The sequence below is a fragment of the Oryctolagus cuniculus genome, chromosome 10, assembly GCF_964237555.1.
Source record: "Oryctolagus cuniculus chromosome 10, mOryCun1.1, whole genome shotgun sequence".
In the NCBI taxonomy this organism is placed as follows: domain Eukaryota; kingdom Metazoa; phylum Chordata; class Mammalia; order Lagomorpha; family Leporidae; genus Oryctolagus; species Oryctolagus cuniculus.
The window spans coordinates 3,039,068-3,047,675 of NC_091441.1; the positions used below are offsets into that span (position 1 = coordinate 3,039,068).

General features: G+C 54.9%; 1 long non-coding RNA gene across 1 annotated transcript; it reads left to right on the plus strand.

The window, feature by feature from the left end:
• Window positions 1-6,837: 6,837 nt before the first annotated feature.
• Window positions 6,838-8,400, plus strand: LOC127492467 (uncharacterized). The gene is made up of 3 exons (XR_007922017.2): window positions 6,838-7,290; window positions 7,475-7,563; window positions 8,171-8,400. It is a non-coding gene; the product is annotated as an uncharacterized lncRNA (long non-coding RNA).
• The last annotated feature ends 208 nt before the right edge of the window (window positions 8,401-8,608 follow it).

Genomic DNA, 8,608 nt, shown 5'->3' on the forward strand with positions numbered 1-8,608 from the left:
ATGCATACAACATTAAAAAAAAAAAAAACACACAAGCTTAGCTCCATTCCTTGGTTGGCTATAAAACAAGGTGTTTAACAGGAACCGGGTGAGGCCAGAAAGACTACTGATTATTGTAAATCCGTAGAAATGGAAAAGCGAGTCCAAAAGAGACTCAAATGTGTGTGGCTATCAGCCACGCTTACGGCGCAGGGGGACGTGGAGGCGGCGCATTGGCCTTTCCTGGCACAAAAGGGCAGGACAGGGTGGACCATATGGTCTGCCCCTGACCTTTGCTGTGTCTGTGTAACTCTGTGTTAGCAAGGCAACAGCCAGTCTAAGGAGATAATGCCATCTGGTGCCCCGCACATAGGAAGCAGGATAATGGACGAGATGGATAATAAAGGCAACTGCTGGGATTGCACCCAACTGCCTGGGAACTATAAACACCGCGTGCGGGAACGGGGTCTGACACTGGACTGATTGTGACTGGGAAAAACACATCCATGCAATTCGCTACATCCCGGCTTCTGCAGAAGCAGAAGGGCCCAAATTTTCCAGTGGGTCGTTTTTATAACAGTGAAAAATAGCGACAAAGTGCCCGCTTCCAGGTGGGGTGGGCGGCCGTTATGTCACTGCCATAGGCTGAGATCCTGAAATACGTGGGGCCAGTCCCTGTGCCACGAAGGACCGGGCTCAGCCTCCTTCCAACGGCACAGAGCTAACCCAGAGCCTGCAAACGGCACCTACAGGAATCCCAGGGGGGCTTTTCCGCTTGGGCTCCCACTTGAGAGCCTCCTGCGGAGGGCGGAGGGCTTCTCCAGAACCATCTGGGGGCAAGGGAAGAAGACTGAGTTTGCCCAGAGCAGGGAGGCGTTGTTTGCCATCTGCAACAAGCTGTCCTGTCTTTTGCAGGCTTCTATAAACAAGCGTGAAGTATTTAGGAAAACAGATTTACTGGAGCACTCCCAAGGATTGGGGAGTTTATCTAAGCTAGTAAGCAAACAAAAGGTCCCTGGTTTGGGGGCTGATAAGAGGGCCATGCACAGAGCCTGGTATTTGCTGCCCCCCTCTTTCGCCCCCCCCCCAACACACACCCTGGCCCCCTGCGGTTTGTGCCTGGGAAGGAACTGGCTGGACAGGTTTTCCAGATCCCTCTAAACATTCCTGAATTACTGCACTCCCCAAATTACAGTCCTCAGGGGGCTCGTTTCATTTTCTGAAAATTGGTAACAGGCCACCGCTCTGCTGGGATGAGGAGGTATCCAGGCAACTATTGTGCTGTGTGATTAACTCGGAGACGCGGCTGGGGCTCAGCTCACGGGCGCCCACGTGCTCAGCGACCTGCTGAATCCAGGAACCAGCAAAGTTTGGCGTTGAGCTGTCTAGATTCCACTGGAAAATATCCTCACCTTGTGTCCTTGCCACCATCTGATCTGTGATCCGTCCTAACCCTGTGTGCAGAGCTGCAGGCCGGGCACGGGGGCAGCCTCCCTGATACAATGCCTGCGGGACTCTGGACAGGGCACAGAATTTGTCAGCAAAGGGGGCAGAAGGTCACTCATTCTTTCAGTTTAAAAATTGCTGTTGGCATTGGCTGTGTTCCAGTCCCACTTTCAGTGTGTAGTCTGTAACAGCAAAATAAAAGCAAAAGGCACACCTAGGTAACTTGCTTCGCTGAGGTTGTTGTCAGCAGTGGGGCCCAGACAATCAGAGCACAGGCACTGGGTGACTGTGTTGCACACATCGTGGGCTGGGTTGTGTCCCCTGAAGATATGCCCACGTCTCTGGCCCCTTACGGAGGACATCGAGGTACGATGAGCTCATTCGCGTGGCCCTAAAGGCAAATCTGGACACAGAAATGTATGGGGGCAGGAAGAGGCAAAGACGCCAGCCAAGGAGGACCAGGAGAAGCTGCAGGGGCCCTGGCTAGGGCGCCCCCCTGGCGCGACAAGGAAGCAGCCACCTTGGTCTCTGGCTCCCAGGCTCCGGCACCGAGAGACACACCTCTGTGGTGTATGCCACAGTGCCTGGCGCTTTGTTAGGGAACCATAACCCGGCACAGGGTGCGTTAGGGGCTGAATGGGGTCTCGCCCCATGCACAGCTGAAAGCCAGCCTCCAGTAGCCAGTGGCCTCATTTGGAAATGGACCGGTGCAGAGATAACTGCTGACGTCATGACAAGGTTGCCGGGGCAGGGCCCCAGTGCGAGGACAGGTTCCTGGTAAAGATGGGCGATCTGGACATAACCATCCACAGGCGGAGCAGCCAGGGGAAGATGTGGCTGGAGGCCCAGTGGTGCATTCAAAGCCAAGGCCCATCAGGAATTGCAGAGAGAGGCCAGGAGCCGCTTCTCTCACCGCCTTGGAAGGGCCCAGCCCCGTCGGCCACAGCTCAGTCTCCAGCTTGCACGGCCACAGCTGTGAGACAGTGAGTGTCTGGTGCTTAAGCCCCCGGCTGGCAAGTCTTGGTTATGGTAGCGACGGCAAAGTAGCACAGTTATCAGGAGGCAAGGAATGCAGGGAAGGAAAGCACTGAAGGGGAACGGAGATGCTTAAGGCACTGAGAGGTAGAAAATGTTCCTTGTTGACATCCTGTGAAGGTGGGCGGAGAACAGACTGGGAGAGGGCGTAAATGGATATTTGGGGGAAGGGTGGTGCATGCAAAGGCCCTGAGGCAGGAGCAAGAGAACCGTGAGATACCAGAGAACTCAGCAAGGAGGCCAGGCGCTGCCATCAGGGAGAGCAGCAGAGCCAGGCCTGGCACGGGGTCCACCCTGAGTGCACGGGGAGAAAAGCGGGGTTTCAAACACTGAGGCATTTTGAGGAAAAAAACCATGACGTGGACTTGGCCGTGTTTTGGAAGAACCATTTGTGTGTTGTGCTGTGGATTAATTACAGGGGAGCAAAGAGAGGATTAGGAAACCAAGTAGGAAGCCATCACAGCACCTGTGCCCGAAGTGTGTCGCTCAGACCTGGGCCACGTCCGTGGAGGAGACAGATACGGAGCCCAGGGGTTCCTAGAAGCTCGGCTCTGGCATCTAAAGGAAAGGGAGATCCAGGGTGGGGGGAGCGCCAGTGTCCTCGGTCTGAGGCTCTGCTTTGTCAACAGAGATGAGGAAGATGGCGGGGGGTGGGGAGCAGGTTCTGGGGCGACGCTCAGGAGAACAAGTGCTGGGCCTGTCGAGCTTGAGAAGTCCCAAAGTCAAGGATTTCCCAAAAAAAAATCAAGCACTGGTGGGAGCCTGGGACAGCGGCTAGGGTCAGTTTCTCCTTCACAGCCAGGGAAGCCGGCCAGGCCACTGTGCTGTGAGCTGGGAGTTTGCTGGACAGGTTCTGGGCTGGAGACGTGACCCTGAGAGCCACTGTCCTCTATGCTGTGTGGGAAGGCAGCGTGCAGGACAGGCTGCGTGGCAAAGAGAAGTCCACTCTGCCACTCTCCAAGTGGGGGCGAAGGGGCCTGCGTGACCGTGGGTAGAGGGCAGCGCTCTCACGCCTTGCCCGTGCACAGGCACACTTCCCACACCCAACGCAGGAGGGCGCGTCGGGCAGCTCCTCTCCCCACCTCCCTGAGCCACCGGCAGGGCTGCCAGACTCCGGGTTCCTCTCCTCACTCTGGGTTTTTACCACTGGGGCTGCGTGTGCAAACCCTCCCAGAGTGCACACCACCTGCCTGAGATCAAGTCAGTGTCCCGGGCCAGGTAGAATTTCGATGGGATTTCCAAGTGCAAAACCACCTACCAGGTTATCTTTTTCATTTTTCCTGTTTTTTAAAAAAGATTTATTTAATTATTTGTTTGTTTATTTGTTTTCTTGAAAGGCAGAGCCACAGAAAGAGAGGGAAAGACAGAAAGAAAAAGAGAGAGTGAGACCGTCCACCCATTGGTTCGCTCCCCACTTGGCCACAAGAGCCAGGGCTGTGCCAAACCAAAGCCAGGAGCCAGGCCCTCCACCCAGGTCTTCCATGTGAGTGGCAGGGGCTCACATGCTTAGACCGTCTTCTGCTGCCTCCCCTGGCACATCAGCAGGAAGCTGGATGGGAAGCGGGGTAGCCAGGACCCCAGTGGGCGCTCAGATATGGGATGCCAATGTCAAAGGCAGTGGCTTAATGTGCTGCACACAAGGCCAGCCCTTATCAGGCAGTGTTGTCAGCCACTGGGGCCATGCTGAGGGCAGCTCAGCTGCTGGCCAGTGCCTAGCTGGACGCACCCGGCCCAGGCTGCAGAAGCAAGGTGACCACGGCTTCCCCACACCCGCAAGGGCACTGCACGTCCCTAGAAGCAGAAGCCAGGGTCCTGCTGTGCCTCTCTGGCTCCAGGGGCACCCAGGAACAGTCGCTCAAATGCACTGCCTTGCGTTGCTGTCTCCTGGGGGCTGCTGAAATCCTACAGAACCTAAAGGAAGGCATTTAGCATATTTCGTATTTGCAGAGAGCCTTTCTATCAACAAGCAGCGCTGCACGGGTCTCGTGTCGTTAATCCTCGCAGCGGGGTGTAGATGGCGGGGAAGAATTGTCGATTTCACCTAGCATTGAGGAAGAGTGGCACAGAGGTTAAACGGCTTGCCTAAGGCGCTCTGATGAGTCCGTCCCAGAGTCAAGACTGGAGCCCTTGATTCTTGACTTCTGGTCTACCATCTTATACCTCCCCCCAGAAATAGCATAATAAAAATCGCACTAAATATGAGAGCTTAATGTTCCTTGTGACATTCAGCATGTCGCTTGACCTCTCCCTGGCCCAGTGTCTGAATCCATAAAATGGGGATAATAACACTTGTCATCTGGTGGCCACAGAAATATTATGAATATTAATCTTCCCGGCGATCACACACTTCGGAAATGCTGCCACGTGAATTCGAGGTTTAGGTTACGATCAAAGACAACGACTTGCACAGCATTCAAGAGATAATATACAGACGATGGGAAGGGAAGAGCATCAGTTTTATTTGAAAGGAGGCGAGTCAATGTGGAAAGGAAGGGAGGCTTTGACAGTATGCATGCTATTGATCCAACTGGTGAGAATTCTCTAATAGGTATTGTAAAATGGCTTAATACTTTAAAGTCCAGTCTTTCCCCAAAACCATCTCCCTGAAGTCTTAGCTTTTTGCAAATGGCTGCACCCTCTGTATTTCTCCGTCGCGACATGCCGGATCTCTTTGTTGTGTGCAGTCACGGGGAAGGACGTGGGCAAGGGTTTGAAGTTTGGGTCCTCTCCTCAGCATTTCTGTTCAAATACCAGCATGCCTCAGAGCTGCTAAAATGGTGGTGAAATTTGGATTTATTTCCCGCTTTCCGGGCCTGGTCCAGTTTTCCACATTACTGTGCACAGAGGGCTCAAGAGTTAATGGGGCTGGCGGTAGAGTGTTTGCTTCTTCTGTTTGAAATCAAACGTCTGATCTTTATCTGCAGTGACAGGTTTAATGCCTTTCTTCTCTGACAAATTTTCAGTTGAAGAGCAATGCAAACACTGGTATCGTGCGGTTATATAAGGGACTGATCTTCGCAAGCCGGCATTGGCAGCTCGGTCCCTAACGAACAGCAGAGCCCTGAAGCAGCCCCTCTTGCCAGAAGAAAACACCCCCAAACTCTGGGCACACCCATGGCTGTGCCGCAGTCGGCCCGGGGACAGCGAGGACTCGGGACTTGGGCTGGACGCCTCGGCCTTCACCATCGCCGGTCCCGGGAGTGGGGGTGGGGGTGGGGGTGGCGGTGGAGGGCTGTGTGCAGGAGACAGAACCACATCAGAGGAGACCCCACGGGATAAGTGGATATTCCCATGGCCCCTGCGTCTGGAAACGCTAAGTCCCACCCTCCTCCCTGGGAACACGACACTGGAAAGTACTCTTGCCTTCCGGTTCTCCACAGGCCTCGTGCTTTAATGAACGCGACTGCTGGAGGAACCTGCAGCCCAGGCTCCCCAGAGACGGGGAGAGCTCCCCAGGGAACCAGAGAGTGGGGAGGATTCTGCAGCCTGAGCTGGGCTCTTGGGGGAAAATACTGTTTAACAAAATGTTTCAACAAAATGGAATTCCGTCTGGGATTACATCACAACACAGCGTATCAAAAGATTTTAAGTTGTCTCTCTTTATATGGCGTGAAGGTTCGTAGAGAGAAAGCCTGGGGAGAACACGACACGGTAGGACTTTCTGACTGCGACTTAAACACGAAAGTTCAGTAGAGAAAACTGAAATTCTCCCCTGCTGATGCCCTGAGGCCTTCTCAAGTCAAATCACCAGCATAGATTATACACAGTACAGTAAAATCTGAAACCCAGTTTCCGTGGACAGTCTGAAGACTACCACAACCCTTGATATTTATGTAATTGTTGACATGGATTTTCCCTGTCTCACCCCCCCACACCCTGCCAAATTTACATCTTAGCTTTTATGGAATGAACCAACAGATGTGTATTAAATATTTAGACTATTTATTGTAAATGTATTAAATATTTGAGTCAGCAGCTGGGGTCTGGTAGGAAGGAAGACAAAGTTGGGTAAGAAAGGGCCCTCCCTGGGCCCAGGGTCGTCCAGCTGGGCCTGAGGGCTCCTCAGGGAGGCCCAGGTGGCCAGGGGCAGGCCCCTCACCTCATGGGCAGCATTCCCCTCCGACACGTGGGGATTCCTTTTCTCTCTGTACCTGTGTCTTCAGTGGAAGAATCCCCATAGGAGTCTTGGTTCAATAATAAGTGAATTCTGAAGTCTTTGATCTTTTTTCAAAGATTTAGTTATTTATTTTGAAAGAGTTACAGAGAAAGAGAGAGAGAGAGAGAGAGAGAGCAAGCTTCCATCTGCTGGTTCATTCCCCCAGTTGGCCACAGTGGCCGGCACTGGGCCAGGCTGAAGCCAGGAGCCAGGAGCTCCATCCGGGTCTCCCATGTGACAGGGGCCCCGGCTGCTTTTCCCAGGCTGTTAGCAGGGAGCTGGACCAGAAGTGCAGCAGCCGGGACACAAACTGGAGCCCACGGGGGTGCAGCGTCATGGGCAGTGGCTCTGCCCGCCGTGCCACGAGGCCGGCCCCATCTGTAATTTGCAGCAATGACAAGCCGGCTCTTCCCTGATCAGATCACACTCACACCAGGTTCACTGGAACGCAGCCCTCTCGCGTTACTCGCTCAGAAACTGGACTCAGCGCCACGCGACTCGGGTTGTCTTCCTGCGACTCAGCAGCCCGCGACTCAGGGCCTCTCAGCTCTTCTGGTGGATTCGAGCTCGGGTGCAGGAATGCAAGCGGAAAAGCGGAAGGAGAAGAATGATCTAGAATTTAACCTTCCTTCACGCGCGTGGACTTCGAGGAACTTCTCTGACGCCCACAGTCGGTGAGCTCCGGGCAGGAAGACTTCGGCTCCAGCCCTCTGAGCAGGGCAGCCCTGGGCCGGACGCCTTCTCCCTCCTGACCTCCGAGGTGGATCCCGGGTGGCAGGGAAGTGGCTCTCCACAGCCTTTCGGCCCACACTGTTTGCACATTCGCGTTCCTGAGGTCCGCCTGTCCCCTCTGTGCAGCCAAGCAGGCCTTGCAGGTGGAGGAAGCAGCGTGGAGGAACCCCAGGGCGCCAGGAGCTGAGTCCAGCCCCGCGGAGTCTCTGCCCCAGGTGTGTGGCTGCCTCTTGACACGTGGCTCCTTGGGAAGGGAACTGCGCCCTGTGGGAGAAGCAGAAACCGAAATGACTGGGAGCTGAGGGCCAGGGCTCAGCTCCGCCCCTGAGCAGGTGCACCTCTGCCTTCCTGCTCTGTGCTCTCCCTGCCAGCGCTTCCTACTTCTCCCGGGACAGCGCCTTCTCGGTGGCTCCGCTGCCTTCACTCTGTCCCCGGGAGCCAGAACCCTGCTCCAGGTCTGCCCAGCAAGGACTCAATGCCTTCTTTCTCTGGCTGCTGGCTCCTCTTTTCCTCCCCTGCACCTCGATTCCCTCTTTGTCCCAAGAACTGGAGAGCTACAAACACCTGCTGGAGCCTCGCCGTCCCCATAGCATCAGCCCCACAGGTGCACAGGCCACAGCTGAGAGTCCTGCTTGGCTGGCCGTGGGGAGAGGCCGACTGCAGGCTGCAGTGGGTGTGGGGATGGTTCCGTGGGCGTGGGGCTGGTATGGACACGTTGGGCGTTCTAGAAGAGAGAGGGAGGAGGGTGCCTGCTGGGTTGGGGTGTCCAGCAGCCCCTGCTTCCCCTCAATTCCCGGGCTCACCCTCCGTCTTTGGAAACAGGGCACGGCCCATCTGCAGGGGAGCTGCGGAGGGGGGAGGCACCGAAGACGCAGGCTGGCTGACAGGCACGGCGCACCTGCCCTGTCTACCCAGAAACACGGCCACTGACAGGCGACAGGAGTGCCCGGCCACACGGAGTCCAAACAATTTCTCTCCTCAGCTGTTGGATTTTCAAACGTGATCTATAGAGTGATGCTGACAGTAGATTTTCTGCCAGCAATAAAGGTGGCCTGATTCACAGAATAATTACTGTATGCAAATGAATGTGATTTTCCTCTGCCCTTTTATGGATGACTCTGCTCCGCCATTCATCAGGGCCACAAATTTCACTTGGGAGGAGACGGATTTAAAGAGACAGGCGCCCCTGGAGCTTTGCAATGAACTTACTAAATCCAGGCTAAGTGTCTTCGTAAATAGACATGCATATGCCGGCAAGGG